The 19,284-nt window shown below is 41.7% G+C and overlaps 1 protein-coding gene across 3 annotated transcripts in view; it reads right to left on the reverse strand.

Moving 5' to 3' along the window:
* The window catches only part of NAP1L1 (nucleosome assembly protein 1 like 1), a 33,792-nt gene extending 26,936 nt beyond the window's left edge, over nt 1-6,856 (reverse strand). For 2 of the 3 annotated variants that reach the window (XM_060777434.2, XM_060777431.2), the window contains exon 1: nt 6,561-6,718. The gene's annotated coding sequence lies outside the window, so the exon portion shown is untranslated. Of the gene's footprint in view, nt 1-6,560; nt 6,719-6,747 lie in introns of those variants that run through there. The other variant, XM_060777433.2, reaches the window with a different exon arrangement.
* Nucleotides 6,857-19,284: the final 12,428 nt, after the last annotated feature.

Genomic DNA, 19,284 nt, shown 5'->3' on the forward strand with positions numbered 1-19,284 from the left:
TATACAGGAACAAGGGCATGGGGCGAAAGTGCAGTACTCTGTCATTAATTGCGGACCATTGGAGCTAGACATTCTCAAAGGCTTGTCCAAACATCCAAGTCTTTAATTCCTTCTGGAAGACCTGCCTAACCTCCCTACGGAAGACGTTCCAAAGCCGAGGGGCCACCACCGAGAAGGCCCTCTCACTCATCCCCACCAACCGCGCTTGTGATGGTGACGGCATGGCGAGGAGGGCCTCTGTCAGACCATAACACTTGCACAAGAGCATGGAGGGTGCAGTCATGAAGATAGGCAGGACCCAAACCATTTAGGGCAGTGTTTCTCAACCTGGGGGTTGGGACCCCTGGGGGGGTCAAGAGGAGGGTTTCAGAGGGGTTGCCAAAGACCATAAGAAAATATGTATTTCTGATGGGCTTAGGAATCTCTTTGGAAGAGAAGTCTGAAGAGCTTTTCGCCTGTCCTCTTCCTTTTTGGAAACAGATGGTGAATACTCCCACCAAAAGCCCTCCTCCACTATGATTGGCCGGCCTCTCAGCAGGTCTCTCAGCCAAGGGGAGGGCTGTTTCTGAGACTCCAAGCGGGGAGGGGAGACCAGGTGTGCTCAGCGCATGGCAGCGTGATCCATATGTGTGGGAGAGCATGAGAGAGAGGCTCACACAGAGTCCCTTCAAGGCACAGGGGTTCTGTGTGAGAATTTTGGCCCAATTCTATCATTGGTGGGGTTCAGAATGCTCTTTAATTGTAGGTGAACTATAAATTCTAGCAACTACAAGTCCCAAATGTCAAAAGCACACACACACACCCCCCCCCCACTCCACTAGTATTCAAATTTGGGCGCATTGGGTATTTGTCCCAAATTTGGTCCAGATATTTACGATGCATAATAGCAACATTACAGTTATGAAGTAACAAAGAAACTACTTTTATGGTTGGGGGTCGCAACAACCTGAGGAACTGTATTAGGTTGAGAACCACTGGTTTGGAGCTTTGTAGGTGATGACCTGCATTTTGAATTGGGACAGGAAACTTATCGGCAACTTATCAGGTATAAAAAGACTTTGTAAAAATAAGTTTCTTTGTTAGAGATTGGTTAATTAGTGTATTGACTCAAAACCCATTAAGAATTTATAGTAAATTCAAAGTTTGATTAACATTTATTTCAGAGAAACTGGTGTGCCAGCAACCTCAGAATGTCAAAGGCTTTCCCAGTTCTCTGATCATCTTCACTGGGGCAGAATTTAAATACAACTGGTTCTCTGTACCCACAGACTTTGTACCCAAAATTCAACCATCCATGGCTTGAAAATAGTTTTTAAAAATGCCAAAAAGCAAACCTCTATTTTTGACATTTTATATAACAGATACTATTTTACAATGCTATTGTATAAAGGGGACATGAGCACCCACAGATTTTGGAATACATGGGTGGTTCTTAACCCAAACCATAAATAACATCAAGAAAACAGAAAATAACCATGCCTTGAAAATCTTAGTTTTACAATCAATTGTTCCTCCCTCAAGCATTTTTTAGCAATCTTTTCAAATTATGACCCACCATTAGCCAACCTACATTTTTTTAACATTCACTGGACTTTTCTCTCCCTGATCATACCCATCCCTTCCTGTCTCCTTGATATACCCAACACACACACACTGTGAGCATGCTGTTATTGTGGCCTACTTGATGTTAGATGCAAACACCTGTTTAGCTGGAAAGCTAACTAAACAGCTAACATTACTTCCAGATTCTTGGAAGTGTCCTCACTTCCTCTGAAATTCCCAGCATCAGAGTTAAAATACAGCTATATAAACTTTAACGTGAACAAAATTAATTTGGAGTTATTTATCTTGCAATATCACTCCAGTGAGGCAGGAATTGTACATCTCTATTAAGCTTACTGAGCCCTAAAAAGAAAGCAGAATTTTCCCCCTTTTCAAGAGCCTTTCCTCAAAATAGCTGCCACTAGTGACAGGGTAATCCAAAAAATTCTTAGAATAAGAATTAGCTTCAAGCCAGAACTCATATTACTAGGTCTCTTGGTGAATAAATAATATGAATAATAACATGATAATACTGTAGTACATGTTAACAGCTGCAAGATGCTCAATTATGGAAAATGACAGAAACACCAACTATTAAAGATTGGACAGTGAAGATGTGGGAACTAATAGAAATGGACACATTAACAATTTTATTGAAGAATAAATCACCAAACACATTCTGAGAAGAATAAAAACTTTTTTATCAATATATATCTGAGGGAAGGGAAATACTTTATGTACAGCCTTGGAGATGCAAACTGTTCGGATATTCATTTGTCAATGTAAAAGTACGCAGAAGCAAATAACTTGCTGGGTATAAGGTGGAAGAAAAAATATTAAACTATAGAGAAGCAGGAAATCTGGCTTTAAAGCTAATGTATGTATATATGTCTATATTTTAGGTAAAGGTAAGGGTAGTCCCCTGACATTAAGTCCAGTCCAGTCGAAGAGCCAGCGTTGTCCGTAGACACCTCCAAGGTCATGTGGCCGGCATGACTGCATGGAGCGCCATTACCTTCCCGCCGGAGCAGTACCTATTGATCTACTCACATTTGCATGTTTTCGAACTGCTAGGTTGGCAGAAGCTAGGGCTGATAGCGGAAGCTCACGCCGCTCCCCGGAATCGAACCTGCGACCTTTCGATCAACAAGCTCAGCAGCTCAGTGCTTTAACCCACTGCGCCACCGGGGGCTCCTATGTTTATATTTTATTATATTATATTATTATATTATATAAAATATGTTTATATTTTAGTTACATGTAATTAGACATGTATGTTGGTAAGAGAAATTGTGTAGTTAAATTATAATAGAATACTACTTATGTATGTGTAAGTACTGTTGTTTTCTTTATTTGTGCTTAATGTTGGTAAGAGAAATTGTGTAGTTATGCAATTGCTGTTCATGTACAATATATTTGTGTTTGTATGTAAGTACTGCTGTGTTCTTTGTGTTTCATGTTAAGAGCAATTGTGTAGTTAGTTCTGCATTTTTTGTTCTAGGATGTTTATGTATGTGTAAGTATTTCTGTTTTCTCTATTTGTGTTTGATATTGTGATGTGATTTTGTATGTTTTTATGGTTTTAACCTGGATTGTTTTAATATTAATGTTGTTTAATACTGCTTTAATGTTTGTATTGAAATGCTTTTAGTTGTGAGCCACTTTGAGTCTCAGTATGGAGAGAAAAAGCAGGAAATAAATAAAACAAGAAAAAATGTGTGTAGTTATGCAAGTGTTGTTCAGGTACAGTATATTAATGTATGTATTTAAGTACTGATGTGTTCTTTGTGTTTCGTTTTAAGATAAATTGTGTAGTTATAACGCAATTGTTGTTTAAGTATGTCTATGAATGTATAAGTATTGTTGTTTTCTTTATTTGTGTTTGATGTTGATAAGATAAATTATGTAGTTATGCAGTGGTTAAAGTACAGTGTATTTGTGTATGCATGTAAGTACTGATGTGATCTTTATGTTTCATGTTAAGAGAAATTATATAATTCATTATTCTATTTTTGTTCAAGTATGTTTATGTATGTGTAAGTATTGCTGTTTTCTTCATTATTCCTTGATGTTGGTAAGAGAAATTGTGTCGTTAAGTTATGCTATTTTTGTTTAAATTTGATGATATATGTATAAATATTGTTTTCTTTATTTGTGCTTGATGTTGGTAAGAGGAATTGTGTAGTTATGCAATGGTTCAAGTACAGTATATTTGTGTATGCATATAAGTACTGATGTGCTAATTTCATGTTAAGAGAAATTGTGTAGTTGGCTATTCTATTTTTGTTCAAGTATGTTTATGTACGTGTAAGTATTGTTATTTGTGGGTTGTTGTAGGATTTTTGGTCTGTATGGCCATGCCCTAGAAGCATTCTCTCTTATTATTTGTGTTTAAGGCTGGTAAGAGAAATTGTGTAGTTATTCAATTTTTGTTCAAGTATGTTGATGTATGTATAAGTATTTTTGTTTTCTTTATTTGTGCTTGATGTTGGTTAGAGAAATTGTATCATTATTGCAATCAGTCAATTACAGTATATTTATGTATGCATGTAAGTACGGATGTGTACTTTGTGTTTCGTGTTAAGAAAAACAGTGTAATTATAATGCAATTGTTCTTTGAGTATGTCTATGTGTGTATAAGTAATGTTGTTTTCTTTATTTGTGTTTGATGCTGGCAATATAAATTGTGTAGATGTAATGCTGTTCAGTTCAGTCTGTTATGCATGTGTAGGTTTGTTTTCTTTCATTTGCATTTCATGTGAATGACAGGAGAAATTGTGCAGTTAAGTTGCAATGCAATTGTTGTTCAAGTATGTCTATGTGTGTATAAGTATTGTTGTTTTCTTTGTGTTCGATGCTGGTAATATAAACTGTGTAGTTGTAATGCTTTTCAATTCAGTCCATGTGTGGGTTTGTTTTCTTTCATTTGCATTTGATGTTGACGATAGGAGAAATTGTGCAGTTAAGTTGCAATGCCATTGTTGTTCAAGTTTGTCTATGTGTGTATAAGTATTGTTGTTTTCTTTATTTGTGTTTGATGTTGCTAAGATAAACTGTGTAGTTGTAATGTTCAAATATTTCTAGGTTCTGTATGTGTGGGGTTGTTTTCTTTCATTGGTATTTGATGTTGATGCAAATTGTGCAGTTAAGTTGCAATGCAATTGTTGTTCAAGTGTGTCTATGTGTGTATAAGTATTGCTATGTGTGTACAAGTATTGAACTAACTACACAATTTATTTACATTTGATGTTACTAAGATAAACTGTGTAGTTGTAATGTTCAAATATTTCAATGTTCTGTATGTGTGGGGTTGTTTTCTTTCATTGGTATTTGATGTTGATGCAAATTGTGCAGTTAAGTTGCAATGCAATTGTTGTTCAAGTGTGTCTATGTGTGTATAAGTATTGCTATGTGTGTACAAGTATTGAACTAACTACACAATTTATTTACATTTGATGTTACTAAGATAAACTGTGTAGTTGTAATGTTCAAATATTTCAATGTTCTGTATGTGTGGGTTTGTTTTCTTTCATTTGCATTTGATGTTGATAATTGGGAGAAATCATGCAGTTAAGTTACAATGCAATTGTTGTTCAAGTGTATCTATGTGTGTATAAGTATTGCTATCTGTGTATAAGTATTGAACTAACTACACAATTTATTTGCATTTGATGTTACTAAGATAAACTGTACAGTTGTAATGTTGTTCAAATATTTCTATGTTCTGTATGTGTGGGTTTGTTTTCTTTCATTTGCATTTGATTGGGAGCAATTGTGCAGTTAAGTTGCAATGCCATTGTTGTTCAAGTGTGTCTATGTGTGTATAAGTATTGAACTAACTACACCATTTATTTGCATTTGATGTTACTAAGATAAACTGTGTAGTTGTAATGTTGTTCAAATATTTCAATGCTCTGTATGTGTGGGTTTGTTTTCTTTCATTTGCATTTGATGTTTGGGAGAAATCGTGCAGTTAAGCTACAATGCCATTGTTGTTCAAATGTGTCTATGTGTGTATAAGTATTGCAATGTGTGTATAAGTATTGAATAACTACACAATTTATTTGCATTTGATGTTACTAAGATAAACTGTGTAGTTGTAATGTTGTTCAAATATTTCTATGTTCTGTATGTGTGGGGTTGTTTTCTTTCATGTGCATTTGATGTTGATGATTGGGAGAAATCGTGCAGTTAAGTTACAATGCCATTGTTGTTCAAGTGTGTCTATGTCCATAGATGTATTGCTGTTCCCTTCCGCTAAGCAAATAGCTGCCATTGGCGAAAGAGAGGCTTTTCTGCCTCCTGGAATCAACAGCAAGGAAAGAAATGGAGGCCAGAGGTCTTGCGTTACCTGTGGACGCAACCACACCAGGTTTGCATCAACTCTCTCCTAACAACTAAAGCGGGTGCTTTTATTCCTGTGGAAAACCTAACGAAGAGCGATCAAGTCTACTCCAAGCCTACTTCCCGCCAAACAGAGACGCCCTTCTCTCTCCTCCCTCTCCCCTCCCCTCCCTTGAGACCCCAAAACTCAACAGAAGAGGGGTATGTATTTCCACCTCACGCCTCGCAAGCCACCTCCCGGCCCAGGCGCTTCAGGCCCCGGCCACGCCATCTACGTGGCGCCGGGGAAGTAAGAGGCCTCGTCCCCACGTGTTTGGCCGTGGCTTCAGGCGGGCGGACTAGGCCGGGCCGAGGTGCCCATCTACCCAGATTTTCTGAGGGGAAAGTGGCCTCAGATAGGAGAGAGAAAGCGGTTTTGCCCTGCCACGGGCGAAGAGCCACAGGAAAGAAGAGGGGGAAAGGAACCCCCTTTGCCCGCCTGCTTTCTCCATTCCCGCCAACGCCAAGCTTTCCCCCTCAAGAGGTCTTTCTTTCCTGCCTCACCGAGCAACGTCGTCGTCGTCGTCATGCCGCCATTTCAGGCATCCCCAGCCTCGCCCTCCCTCGCTCGTTCGCCCTCCCCGCCACGCGCCGCCCTCCTCTCTCTCATTCTCTCTCTCATTCTCTCTCTCTACCTGCGCGAGGCCGGCTCTCTTCTCTCCTCTCCGCTTCTCTCCTCAGCCTCGCCGTGAGTGACTCAGGAGCGGGGAAGCAGCGCCGCGCGGCCAGCAGTAGGAAAGGACCCAAGCTCCCGCCGCTCGCGCTCATATAGAATTAACGTCACCACGTAACGCTTCCCTCCCTCTTTCTCCACACACACACCTCTTTCCCCTCCTCTCGCCTTTCCCGCGCGCTCCTGTTGCTGGGCAACCCAGCCGGCGCGCGCGCACATCCGCCTCCCGCGCGCTCGGAACGTCCACACTCGCTGCCTAGTGACAAGGCCCCAAAAAATAGAAGGTGGGGGGAGTAAATCTCGCTCTCTTTCTCTCTCTCTTTCCCCCCCCCCCCGCCCGCCAATCAACCCGCCAACTCTGCCCTAGCCAATCAGCGGGCCCGGACGGGCAAGGCCCCGGCGCTTCACGGGCTGGACACGTGCTCCCTGGATTCCTTCAGGACAAACAGCAGTGCGCGTGCGCGTGAGTGTGAGGTTGGAGGGAGGGGGGAGCAAAAGGAGGAGAGCAGAGAGGATGACAGTTGGGAAGGAGAGTGGAGAGAGAAAAAGGAGGGCGCTGGCTCTAGGAAGTGGCCACAGTGGCTCTTGTTGGCCTCAAAACTTCACCCTGCAGCCTCTGGAACGCAATCTAAATGGGAAGGGAAGGCAACTAGCCCTCCTTCTGTTCAATTGTAAAGGAATATTTCCACATAATAATAATAATAATAATAATAATAATAATAATAATAATGGAGTCCCTGGTGGTGCAACGGGTTAAACTGTTGAGCTTGTTGACCAAAAGGTTGCAGGTTCAAATCTGGGGAGTAGTGTGCTGTCAGCCCCAATTTCTGCCAACTTGTCAGTTCGAAAATATGCAAATGTGAGTAGATCAATAGGTACCGCTTCAGTGGAAAGGTAACAGTGCTCCATGTAGTCATGCTAGTCACACCTTGGAGGTGTCAATGGACAACACTAGCTCTTCGGCTTGGAAATGGAGATGAGCACCACACTCGAGTTGGACACGACTGGACTTAATGTCAGGGGAAAACCTTTACCTAATAATAATGCGGAGCCCTCAGTGGCACAGTGCGTTAAACCGGTGAGCTGCTGAGCTTGTTGACCGAAAGGTCGCAGGTTCAAATCCGGGGAGTGGTGTGAGCTTCCGCTGTCAGCCCCAACTTCTGCCAACCTAGCAGTTTGAAAACATGCAAATGTAAGTAGATCAATAGGTACCGCTCCGGCGGAAAGGTAACAGCGCTCCAGTCAGTCATGCATGACCTTGGAGCTGTCTATGAACAACACCGGCTCTTCAGCTTGGAAATGGAGATGAGCACCACACCGTAGAGTCGGACACGACTGGACTGAATGTCAGGGGAAAACCTTTATCTAATAATAATGTATTACCTGTATTATTTGTTTGGTTGCATGCTGCAAGTTGCTTCTGGTGTGAAAGAATCAGCCGTCAACAAAGACATTGCCCAGGAGACTCCCAGACATGTTACGATCCTGCTGGGAGGCTTCTCTCGTGTCCCCTGCTGCTGAGTACGCATGATCAGTGTGGAACACATCTCACTACGTTAAAACAGTGGATGTGGCTCTTAATGAGACATGCCGCATTATCACAGGATGTCTACGCCCAGCACCACTGGAGAAATTATACTGTTTACCTGGTATTTCACCATCTGACATCTGCTGGGAAGTTGCCAATCATGAAAGGACCAAGGCATGGACATCTCCGGCCCATCCCCTCTTCGGATATCAACTGACACGTCAATGTCTTACATCAAGAAATAGCTTCCTAAGATCTACAGAGATACTCGCAGAAACACCTCAGCAAGCAAGAGTCCAAAAGTGGCAGGCTAAAACCTGGAACCTCAACCCATAGCTGATACCGAATGAGAGACTCTCGCCTGGGCACACAGAAGACTGGGCGACTTGGCACTGAACAGGCTGCGGTCTGGCCCCATGAGATGCAGAGCCAACCTTACGAAATGGGACCACAAAATGGGACCACAACATGCGAGTGTGGAGAAGAGCAAACCACAGACCACCTATTACAATACAGTCTTAGCCCAGCCACATGCACAATGGAGGACCTTCTCATAGCGAAAACCAGAGGCACTCCAAGTGGCCAGATATTGGATTTTAGGGTGTTCTCTAAAAATTCTCGGTTTTCAAACCAACCCTTCTGACTGTGAGCAAGACACACTCTTTCAGCCTCAGAGGAAGGCAAAGGCAACTCCCCCCTCCCTTCAAGAAAACCATGTCATAGGGTTGCCTTAGGCCCCATCTACACTATCCATGTAATGCAGTTCAAAGTTGGCTCGCAAACTGTGGTGGCTGGACAACAAAATCCCACAAAAGAAGGCAAAAGAAAGCCCTTAATGTGCATCAGTGCGCTGTGGTTTGTGCTATCACCACCTGGGCTTCGAACTGGTTCTGGGACTTCCTATGTAATCATCTACACCAGGCAAGAACAAAGTTCAGCCCTCCAGGTATTTTGGACTTCAACTCTGACCATTCCCAACAACCTCAGACCCTTTCCTTTTAAGCAGCTGAGGGGGAAAAGGAAAGGGCCTGAGGATGTTAGAAATGGTGGGAGTTGAAATCCAAAACAACTGGAGTGCCGAATTTTGCCCATGCCTGATCTACACAGCGAAAGCCATACTGCATTGCGGAATGGTGAAAAGACCTTGCAGATCTCATCCGCACACACTCCTAAGCATGGTCGTAAAGAAGGGGGATTAGGCATGTTGCACCTGGGAATAGAACAAAAGCTAATGTGCTTTAAAGATGGGAACCACATGATCAGAGCCATGAGACTCAGAATCATTTTGGCAGTCCAGTGCTGGATAGACATAAGATGACCACAGTGGAATAAAGAAAGGATATATTTGCACTGATCAAGTACATTATTTTGCCATGTTTTTACTAACAGAAAAGTTGTCTAATTTTTTTATTGAAAGAGGAAAAATTCAGCTTAATGTCTGTTGTAAAAGTTTCTTAACACTTTTGAAGACTGCTGTCAACAATACCAGCCTACATTCCTTGAATTAGCAAGAACCCTAAGCCAAGACGTATGCTTTCAAAATAAGCACCACTTCCCATCTGAGCTCCTAAGGAATTTGATAGATTTCCAGGGGAAAAAAAGGATATAGCACCATCTTTATAAATAGCTAGGTTTTATTTTAGCATGAGCTTTCTTGGGTGTACATTATGTTTATTATTTATTTATTTATTATTTATTTATTTATATACCGCTTTTCTCAGCCCTCAGGCGACTCAAAGCGGTGAACAACATCAATACAAAACATCACGAGACAAGTATAGGGCAATTAAAAACAATTGTAACATAAATCATTAAACATCTGTATAACAATTATTAACAGTAAACATCTGTATAACAATTATTAACAGCCTCAACAGTAAAATCAGAATCCAGTCTCATCATCCATTATTCTGTATTCCTATGTTCAATTACACTGTTTAATCAAATGCTTGTTCGAACAGCCAGGTTTTCACTTTCCTTCAAAACGCCAGCAGGGAGGGGGCCGATCTGATATCTGCAGGCAGGACGTTCCACAGCCGAGGGGCCACCACTGAGAAGGCCCTGTCTCTCGTCCCCGCCAAGCGCGCCTGTGATGCAGGCGGGACAGAGAGCAGGGCCTCCCCAGATGATCTTAGTCCTAGCCGGTTCATAGGAGGAGATGCGTTCTGAGAGGTAAGTAGGGCCAGAACCGTTTAAGGCTTTATAGGCACTTTGAATTGTGTCTAGTAACAAACTGGCAGCCAGTGGAGCTGGCGCAACAGAGGAGTAGTATGCTCCCGGAGTGCCGCTCCTGTTAGCAACCTGGCTGCCGAACGCTGGACCATTTGAAGCTTCCGAGCAGTCTTCAAAGGCAACCCCACGTAGAGAGCGTTGCAGTAGTCTAAACGGGATGTAACCAGAGCGTGGACTACCGTGGCCAAGTCAGACTTCCCAAGGTACGGGCGCAGCTGGCGCACAGAGCATCTTCATGCTAAAATAGGCAATGAACATGGATCCTGATATACATTGCCAAACATTAATTTGTGGTAAGACCCAGCATCAGGATTGGTTTTGTTTTAGGGCACAGCCCTGGTGCATGTGAAGTAATATTCAACATGGACATATCTGCAAGAAAATATGAAAGTAGGGTACCTCTGAAAGATACAGATTGTTTTCATAGCTAGTAACCACAACACTAAAGAAGCCATGACAGCCCTTTGGTGTAATGACAGTGGTGCCAAAATCAGATTGTGCAACAATGGATCGCTAAAGCGACAGTTGTGAGAAAGAATAATACATAACTGCATGCTTCCATAATTAAACTAGCATGATTGCAGTGAGACAGCATCTCCCACTGCAATCTGGTGTACACTGAGAGTCTAGGAACAATCAGTCTTTTAATGCATCAACAGTGCTGCTCAAGAGTGGGGATCCATGGACAAGTGCCATTCCATGTACTTCTGGCTGCCAATCTGCAGCAAGTTTCCAAGATAGAAGCAGTTATTGGTTCCTGGCACATTGGATGGAAACCATGCCAGTACTTCAATTCATAATTCTACTGGTTCTCATGAGAATGGCACTTTTAGCTGACTACAAAATCAAGACACATAAAATATTTCCAGTAGTGAAACTGTAGTTCATAGGTGTCAAACTGGTCTCCTATAAACTACAATTTAACTAAAATCTGAAAGTTCTTGTATGCTATGGTTGCTTGTAGGCGATGAGCAAGACTTTTCCCAGTTTGTTGTTTATTCGTTCAGTCACTTCCGACTTTTCATGACTTCATGGACCAACCCACGCCAGAGCTCCCTGTCAGCCATCACCACACCCAGCTCCTTCTGAGTCAAGCCAGTCACTTCAAGGATACCATCCATCTATCTTGCCCTTGGTCAGCCCCTCTTCCTTTTTCCTTCCTTTTTCCCCAGCATCATTGTCTTCTCTAAGCTTTCCTGTCTTCTCATTTTGTGGCCAAAGTACTTCTACTATCCTCCCCTCCAATGAGCAGGCGGGCTTTATTTCCTGAAGTATGGACTGGTTGGATCTTCTGGCGGTCCAAGGTACTCTCAATACTTTCCTCCAACATCACAGTTCAAAAGCATCTATCTTCCTTCACTCAGCTTTCCCTATGGTCCAGCTCTCACATCCGTAGGTTACTACGAGGAATACCATTGCTTAAACTTTTTAAACTGGCTTAATTTGTCATCCAAATCATCCCATTATTATTTTTGCTGGTATTTAACTCAACTCGCAACTACATGATCTGGTTTGAGCCAGGACTGAACCCATTTGGTTGGGGTTCATCTCCATTTCTAAGCTGAAGAGCCAGTGTTGTCCATAGACACCTCCAAGGTCATGTGGTCGGCATGACTGCATGGAGCGCCATTACCTTCCCACCGGAGCAATACCTATTGATCTACTCACATTTGCATGTTTTCGAACTGCTAGGTTGGCAGTAGCTGGGGCTGACAGCGGAAGCTCACGCTGCTCCTTGGATTCGAACCTGTGACCTTTCAGTCAACAAGCTCAGCAGCTCAGTGGTTTAATCCATTGCACCAGGGGCTCTGTAGACATACACATAGATATAGATGTAATTGGTGTTTTGAGGCATTAAATATGATATTTTCCATGGTAGGTAATGAAACCTCCATATGTTTAATCAAGAAAATATTTCAGGGAAGGACTCTACCTTTTTTTTAAAACTTCCTGATTGATATTTTTAGAGCAGAGGCAGCCTAATAATTTATCAGGAGAAAGGCAGACTGACAGCATGGCTGAGACTTTATCAGACTCACAAGGGAACGAATTCATTCCTTACCTAAGTCTGAATTAGGTTCCTTCGTATTTTTTCTCCCTTTTGCACTTGTTTTCCCGCATCTCTGTTAGTGAAAAGAGAGCAGATTTCCCCACAGGGAACACAGCAGCAAAGTAGAGAAACACAATATATGCAACCTTTGAAAGCTGATGAAAAAGAAAAAGGATGTGGTATGGAGAGAGAAAAAACAAAAGGCTGAAATGTGATTATACACCTTTTGCGGTGCAAATAGATTTTCTTTAAAGCTTCTATTTCTCAGTAGTTTTTTAGTTCTTCTGGGACAAATCATGGTTCTTGCCTCAACACTACAAAGATTGCTCATGCAGACAGAGAGCAAGAATGCCTAAAGCAGACCAGAAATCAGCTTAAAATGCAAAATAGTACCAATGTAATAAATCTCAGAGAATGGCAGAGGCTTCCTTAACCCTTTCGCAGGAACAAACTGCAGTCTGTTTATTTATTGATCAACTTATTTTTATACTGCCCATTGTGACAAGATGGCAAAAATTGGAAGTGCCTATAATGAAGGCCTGTCAGGTTTTTAAAAACCAAGCAGTGGGAGGCTGCAGTTTTTGATGCAAATGCCATGGGTTAGTGGCTACTAAGCCCTTTCCTGTTCATTCCATTTTAAATCAATGTAGCTTCCACCATCTTTACTTTTGAACTGTTTTTTTTTTCCTTTTGGGGACTCCAAATATGTCTGCCACACAAAGAGAAAAGCAGCTTATGTAGTGAAGCATATTGGACATATTACGTTCCCAAAGTTTAAATATAGAGGTTTTCATAGGATTAAGTGTCATGCACAGAACTCCGGTAGTGGGGCCACAATACTCTTCTTTGTACAATGATTTGCCTTACAGGGAAAGGTACGGTATTTAGAATTATGAGTCAGAGAGTTATAGTGCTTCGTCAAGCTACAAACCTCAAGATTCCATGAGATGCAGCCATGGCCATTAAAGTAGAATCATGATTGTGTACTGCAAGAGTGTCAAAGCCATCTTCATCAAAGGCCACATCAGCCTTATGGTTGCCTTTAAAGGACTATTAAACCCATGCATGGAGAATCTATGGATATAGAGAGCCAACTATGTTTTTAGATAGTGGTCAGTGCTCTTTAGTTTCTGTAAAGTTGGGTCCCCAGAGGCTATTGAATGAGACTCCATCACTTTTCACTATCCACCGTGTGGACTGGGGATAATGAGAATTGCAACCCAACTTGTGGCTCTGAGGTTGGGGAAAGGTTAAAGGACATTTTAACATCAATCAACCTATCCACAAGCCTTGTATCTAACTTCAAACGCCACTACCCTTACTAAATAGAAGAAACTGCAGCTTTCCAGATGTTACTGTATCACAATTCCCATCAGCTCTAGAATACAGGAAATGTAGCCTGGAACCTTATCTCTCTCCTGAGGAATCTGTATAAGGACTAAGTAGCAACAGTAAGAACTGATCATGGAACAACAGACTGGTTCAAGATTGGGAAAGGCGTATGGCAGGGTTGTATACTCTCACCCAACTTATTCAACTTGTATGCAGAACACATCATGAGATGTGCGGGGCTTGACGAATGCAAGGCTGGGGTGAAAATTGCTGGAAGAAACATTAACAACCTTAGATATGCAGATGACACCACTTTGATGGCCAAAAGTGAGGAGGAGCTGAGGAGCCTTCTAATCAAGGTGAAAGAAGAAAGTGCAAAAGTTGGGTTGCAGCTAAACATGAAAAAAACAAGATTATGGCAACAAGAATGATTGACAACTGGAAAACAGAGGGAGAAAACGTGGAGGCAGTGACAGACTTTGGATTTCTAGGCGCAATGATTACTGTAGACGCAGGCTGCAGCCAGGAAATCAGGAGACACTTACTTCTTGGGAGGAGAGCAGTGTTCAATCTCGATAAGATAGTGAAGAGTAGAGACATCACACTGGCAATGAAGATCCGCATAATAAAAGCAATGGTATTCCCCGTAGTCACCTACGGATGTGAGAGCTGGACTATAGGGAAGGCTGAGCCAAGGAAGATAGATGCTTTTGAACTGTGGTGCTGGAGGAAAGTTCTGAGAATGCCTTAGACCACCAGAAGATCCAACCAGTCCATGCTTTAGGAAATAAAGCCGACTGCTCATTGGAGGGAAGGATAGTAGAGGCAAAGATGAAGTACTTTGGCCACATCATGAGAAGAAAGGAAAGCTTAGAGAAGACAGTTATGCTGGGGAAAATGGAAAGAAAAAGGAAGAGGGGCCGACCAAGGGCAAGATGGATGGATGGGATCCTTGAAGTGACTGGATTGACCTTGAAGGAGCTGGGTGACGGCTGACAGGGAGCTCTGGCGTGGCCGGGTCCATGAGGTCACGAAGAATCGGAGACAACTGAACAAATGAACAACAAGCCTGGATCGCCAAATAAAATGAGTGAGAGACTGTGAAAGGACCCTCTTTCACTTAGTAGAAGTATGCTAAACAGATGTCCAGCTTCCAAGTAGCTGAAGCAGTGGACAACCCTTCTGGCTGAGGCTTGGACTTTTGGGTGCTTCCAGTTCAGTGGTTCTAGCATTCAGAGGTATCTGGATGACATTAAATACACACCAACAGCTAAACTATATTTGTCTTTCCGTGGTATACTTTATTGGATAGTAGAAGGCTTAATCATGGGGCCATGGTGGTGCAGTAGGTTAAACCGCTAAGCTGCAGAACCTGCTGACCAGAAGGTTAGCGGTTTGCATCCACAAGACAGAGTGAGCTCCTGCTGTTAGCTCTGGTTTCTGCTAACCAACAGTTTGAAAACATGCAAATCTGAGTAGACCAATAAGTACTGCTTTGAAGGGAAGGCAACGGCACTCCATGCAGTCATGCTGGCCACATGACCTAGGAGGAGTCCACGGACAATGTCAGCTCTTTGGCTTAGAAATGGAGATGAGCACGACCTCCCAGAGCCGGACTCGACTAGACTTAATGTTGAGGGGAAACCTTTACCTTTTAGAAGGCCTAAATACCCTAAAGACACAGATCCCATCTGATCTTGGGAACTAAGCAGGGTCAGATCTTGTTGATACTTCGGTGGGAGACCAATAATATTTTATTTTATTTTATTGTTGCCTATATTTTAGAGGAAAGTACTGGCATCTTTGAACATTGCTTATCTATGAAAACCTTGACATTTATGGAGCGGTCATAATCTGACAAGTAATTTTAAGGCACATATAGGCACAAAGAGCTGCCGGTTAATATTTTGGTCCAGTGTTCAGGACAGCATAACTTAAAAGGAAGAAGGGGAATTGGCAGAATAGATGTTGGGAAACACAACCTGGGCCATTTGTTAATTTACAAGATATTTTATAAAACACGCAAATGGTCTTGGGAGACGCCTTTGTGAGACTCGGCTGGGGCTGATTTAGATACAAGTTTCACATTCAGATGACAACCTATTGATTGAAAGAAAATTGCTGCACAGATTTGTTTTCTCAATATCTACAGCTGAATTTAGCCTAATAAAAATGAACTCCAGTGAATCATATGGTGAGAAATAATGTTTATTTTGGAACAGAATCAATAATTGTAGCATCCCAGTAATCTGTACTGACTGCGGTTTGAACTGCAAACATTACAGAGCAATTACGTTAAAAATATAAGGTCAGTGTACTACTGAAGTCAGCATACACAACAAAGAAACAGACTCAGTGTTCATAGGTATGATTTAAATCATAACCGACAGGATTACCTCATACTCTCCCCACATTTGTTAGAAACTTGATGAACATGAAAAGATGACATGGTTCGCAGTAGCTGATCCACAGCAACATTCAGACATTTTCATTTACTCATCAGCTGGTGAATGATCAGTTATTTCTTGCAGCTGCCATACCTTTAAAAAGTATGGAAATGTTATTTTTGGACTATAAGTTCCATTCCCAAGCATTTTAGAAAGGCATTCGTAGAATCATTGAGTTGGAAGTGACCTCATGGGCCATCCAGTTTAACCCCTTGCCAAGAAGCAGGAAAATCTAATTCAAAGTAACCCCGACAGATGGCCAACCAGCCTCTGTTTAAAAGCCTCCAAAGAAGGAGCATCCACTACACTCCGGGGCAGAGAGTTCCACTGCTGAACAGCTCTCACAGGAAGTTCTTCCTCGTGTTCAGGTGGAATCTCCTTACCCGTGGTTTGAAGCCATCGTTGCATTGCGTCCTAGTTTCCAGGGCAGCAGAAAACAAGCCTGCTCCCTTCTCCTTTTGACTTCTCTTCACATATTTATACATGACCATCATATCTCCTCCTCTCAGCCTTCTGTTTTGCAGGCTAAACATTCATCATACTAGTTGTGGGATTTGTGGAGATGTGGTCCAACCTAGAATATTGTTCAGGCATTTGAAAGGTTAACATGCGAATTTTACAAAGTGAAGCTTAATGGCCATGGCTCATATAATAATTTTCTCAAAATGTTCTGATATAATAGATTTTAATGGTACCAAGTACATGCTGAACTCTGGGAGTCCGGCTGAAATATTCTTCTTCTTAGTAAAATTAATGTATGGTGCATAGCAATCAGTTTTAAAAATCTAAATTGAAGTTCATTAGAAATGAAAGCTCAATTGAAAATTGCCAACAATAGGTACACTGCCATTAAATTTGTCCACATACCTGACTTACACCAATTGTACCAAATGATTTCATAGTCAATGTTAGCTAGAAGCCCTGACAGTTGTGTAACAATATTTCAGTAATGACAATAGCGACGAATACACTGTCTCTGGGGAAAAGGCATCACATTTCCTCAGGTACAAAATTTAGCTCATTCATTGCTCAGAGAATACAGTATCACCGCAAGAGAAGAACAACCTCAAGACAGAAGGCACTCAACTATGCACGACAAATGAGTAGGCCAATTTTCCTCTTTTTGGTGCTTATATCTGATAATGCAAAAAGACTGCATTATCATAAAAATCTGTGTAAACCAAAACATTTGCACATCAAAAGCATATCTCCTTTGCTCTTAAGGTGTCAGGATTAGAAACAATATGTCAGAAGTACACATTACAAATTGACTGTGGGCCCTTCCACACAGCCCTATATCCCAGAATATCAAGGCAGAAAATCCCACAATATCTGCTTTGAAATGAGTTATGGGAGTCCACACTGCCATATATTCCAGTTCAAAGCAGATATTGTGGGATTTTCTTCCTTGATATTTTGGATCTTGGATTTTTGCAGATACACAATGAGATATCCTGGAGATGGGATCCAAGTCTAAACATGAAATTCATTTATGGTTCATATACACTTTATGCATACACTTTATGCATATATCCTGAACGTAATTTTACACCCAATAGATAATTTTGTGCCTGGAACAATTTGTATGTGCAACCATCAGAAAGCAAAGATGTCACTCAGCCACCCACATGGACAATTTTGGATTTTCGAAAATGTTAGATTTCATAATTCTGGATAAAGGATATTCAACCTGTATTGTCCTTATTATACACACACACACACACATGTTTGTCTGTTTTCCATAAGATCTGGCCAATTTGTAAGAAAGGCAGATGTGTTCTAACAGCAGGAACATTTTATACCTAGTCATACAGAAAAGCAGAAGCCTCTGGTTGGTGTAATGGGCGAAACCTTTGTGCCGGCAGGACTGCTAACTGAAAGGTTGGCGGTTTGAATCCGGGAAGCGGGGTGAGCTCCCATCTCAGCTCTAGCTTCCCATACAGGGACATGAGAGAAGCCTGCCACAAGATAGTAAAACATCAACCATCCAGGTGTCCTCTGGGTAATGTCCTTGCAGACAGCCAATTCTCTCACACCGAAAGCAACTTGCAGTTTCTCAAGTCACTCCTGACATGAAAAAAATACAGAAAAGCAAGTGAATTTAGTAGGACTTATTCTCATGGAAATGTAAATAAGGTTTCAGCCTAAGTCTGGCCATGCACACACACAGAGTAATGTTGTGCTATTGGTTATTTTATTTATAATATCAGAAGTGAACTGAGAGTACAGTTATAATGTATTTAAAAACAAAGTTTTTTGAACACTTGGCATTATACTAAATGATTTTTGACCACAAGCTGGCCGCTTAGAGTGCCTCTGGTGTTGGTATAAGAAGGTCCTCCTTTGTGCATGTGGCAAGGCTCAGACTACATTGTAATAAGTGGTCTGTGGTTTGCTCTTCTCCACACTCACATGTTATGGACTCCCCTTTGTGGCCCCATTTCTTAAGTTTGGCTCTGCATCTCGTGTGCTATTGGTAAAATAGCATATTTATACTATAAGATAAAGAAGAGATTCTACAATGTGTAGAATGTTGAAAACAAATATGACAATAATTTATTATGACAACTGTATTCCTTTACTATGAAAATACATAATGTATACTCTGATAATATCTATTATGTCCACCCCAAAGGCACAAATATTTCTTTCCAATTTTTAGAGTTTTTCACCAGGCAAGATGTTTTTTAAATGTTAGAGAAAGCTAAACAAGGGAAATCCAACACTGTTTAGCACTGCACAGATATAGCATTTAGATTTGTGCCTTCAAGTCACTTGTCGATTAAGGATGATTTTAAAGCAAGGAATATTCAGAGGTAACACTCTGCCCTCGCTTCATTTCCCCCCTTTTGTTGTTCATTCGTTCAGTCGTTTCCGACTCTTCGTGACCTCATGGACCAGCCCACGCCAGAACTCCCTGTCGGCCGTCACCACCCCCAGCTCCTTCAAGGTCAATCCAGTCACTTCAAGGACCTAGAAATACAAAGTCTGTCACTGCCTCCACATTTTCTCTCTCTATTTCCCCCCTATGCTGGGTTAATTGAGTGCAAACTACTTCTGCAGTTTCAACTCAATTTGCATCAACTGATGTTAAGTC

Source organism: Anolis sagrei, chromosome 5 (genome assembly GCF_037176765.1).
Source record: "Anolis sagrei isolate rAnoSag1 chromosome 5, rAnoSag1.mat, whole genome shotgun sequence".
In the NCBI taxonomy this organism is placed as follows: Eukaryota; Metazoa; Chordata; class Lepidosauria; order Squamata; family Dactyloidae; genus Anolis; species Anolis sagrei.